Here is a 2720-nt window from a genome sequence, read left to right on the forward strand (position 1 = left end):
GATATTATCATGTAATGTTTTTCTATCTGGATATATTTCATGTATTAGATTGTAATATGTTGAGTAATGGCATTTTGCTGTAAATGATTGATTAACCGATATATTCTTTTATGCTTTCATTCTGGTATTCTTTCTCTAGTTTCAATTATCCCACTGCCTCCATACTGGAGCAACCTATTCAAAGTTTTGTAGCGTATTAATATATCGATTCAACAACATCATCTCCTTTATATTTATTGTTTTAAACGCATGATTAACAGAATTATTCTTTTATCCTTTTATTCACATTATCAGTCGTTTCACTGTGAACATGGAGGGGCAATGCCTTACAGAAATTTTAATATTTTGCATGTGTGTCTTTCAACTCCTTTATCTGATATATATAATTTTTGTCTTTGTTACAGACGAAATTAAATGTAGCTTTATGTGTAGCGTAATGCTACATGGATGAAAACTAATGGTACATTCAAGATACGCACTAATGATGTCATGGGTGCGATTTCTATCGCTTGTAGACTAATAACTTATCCACCTCTGCTATCCAGAATATGGTCACTCACAAACATCACCGTGAACGGGGAAGTTAAGGCACTTAAGATTATCTGTAGATGCTTCTAAAAGATCCTTGTGCTGTTTTCCAAAACTTGCCCCAGTACACGTACCACGTCTCTTAGTCCCAGGGGGTACGAAATAAAAGAAAAGAAAGTCATTACGTTCCTATCATTTGTGGAGCCGCATTGGATGCCAGATATTGGTTAAATAGGCGGAGAGCTGGCTGAAACGTTAGCACGCCGGGCGAAATGCTTAGCAGTATTTCGTCAGCCGCTACGTTCTGAGTTCAAATTCCGCCGAGGTCGACTTTGCCTTTCAGGATCGATAAATTAAGTACCAGTGACGCACTGCGGTCGATGTAATCCGCTTAATTGCCTTTTCCGTCCTTGTTTGTTCCCTCTATGTTTAGCCCCTTGTGGGCAATAAAGAAATACGATATTGGTTACATATAATCGCACATACCTACCTTAGAGTTCCACTTGTTCTTTCTTCAAACTTGTATTGGTCTGATGTAACAAGTGCCACGGGGCGAGATTTGGATAGGGTTATCCTCTCTCAGATTAGCTTCAGTGTTTTATCATTCCGTCCATTGGGGTGTTTGTGAGAGACGTTCAGAATGCAATTCCGTGACGCGCTAAATAAATCATAGTTGGTTCCCGTGCAACTCCTACTAATGGGATCAGAGTCGATTTGGGAAGAATAAGAGCAAAACAGGTGGTTCAAATCGCTTCTTGCATTGAAGCTTCCGAATCACGTCCCACAACTGGCTGCAGTTTAAAATTTAAAATCATATTTAGGATATTCGAAAGAATATTATATTACAATAAATCTGAGTGTGTGTGTGTATGTGCGTTTTTGTGTGTGTGTGTGTGTGTGTGTGTGTGTGTGTGTGTGTGTGTGTGTGTGTGTGTGTGTGTGTGTTTGTGTTTATGTTTGTGTCTGTGTGTGACATAGTAACATTGTATGATTGAATGAAATAAAGTAGAATTGAATGAAATATAGTAACATTGTATGTATATATATGCAGAAATGCGGTGGATGAAAGACTTCGACGCAGAAGTATATTTGAGAATTTTCCTTTGAGAGGGAATATTACAGTAAGCGTAGTTCTATGTTTCGTATGTAAATGGTGAATACTATGCAGAACGTTACTTTAATAACACAGTATCTATCTCTTCGGCATATACATGCAGAAAACCTTCGGAAATGTATACTTTCAATCACATACGGACAATTATACATGTGTGTGTGTGCGTGTGCATGCATATATATATATATATATATATATATATATATATATATATATATATATATATGGGAGAATATACAAAAAATAACAACAGACGAGGACAGGTGGTGTAAATAACAAAAGTATATATTAGTATGATATATGCTATATATATATACGTAGATAGATAGATAAACATATATATATATATATGCATAATTATACATAAATGTATGTATCCATATATTACGTATGTATATACAAGTAAAAGGAGAAAGAGATAGAGGGAGAGAAAGATATATATTTTTTTAATATCTATACCAGAACCTAGGTTATATTCTATGCGTATCGTAAAGCAAAAATTCACGTCCGCAGCGCAAATCGATATTCAGTCTATATGAAGTATGTTGTTAACCCGTCGAGGCGGACCAGCGACGTCACCAATTCCTGTGTGTGGAAAGATATATACAGAGAGAGAGAAAGGGGGGAACGTATCTGATACCTCTTTACTGATATTTTCAAATAACTGTTATAGATTTTAGTTATAATTAATATCTAACTTGATTCACATCTCTTTCTCATAAGGGTAAATCTGAATCTCCTGGATTCTTTTCTTCTGCTATTTCCTTTCTCAAGTTCGTTGTAAATTTTGTTTATACTTCCTGCACTGAGGAGTACATTGATATATATATATATATATATATATAATTAATTAATTTAATTAATTATTTGAATCTAATTCAATTCAATCATGGATTTGCATGATTTTTATATTTCTGTACGAAACGATCGCCTGCATGAATTAAAATTCTCTTATGTAATTTAACAACTTGTCTTCATTTTTAACTAAATTGATTGAGTTTTATGGGATTTCTTTCCATAAATACACCACATTTACAAGTATATATATATATATATATATATATATATATATATATAT

The sequence above is a fragment of the Octopus bimaculoides genome, chromosome 21 (genome assembly GCF_001194135.2).
Source record: "Octopus bimaculoides isolate UCB-OBI-ISO-001 chromosome 21, ASM119413v2, whole genome shotgun sequence".
Taxonomy (NCBI): Eukaryota; Metazoa; Mollusca; class Cephalopoda; order Octopoda; family Octopodidae; genus Octopus; species Octopus bimaculoides.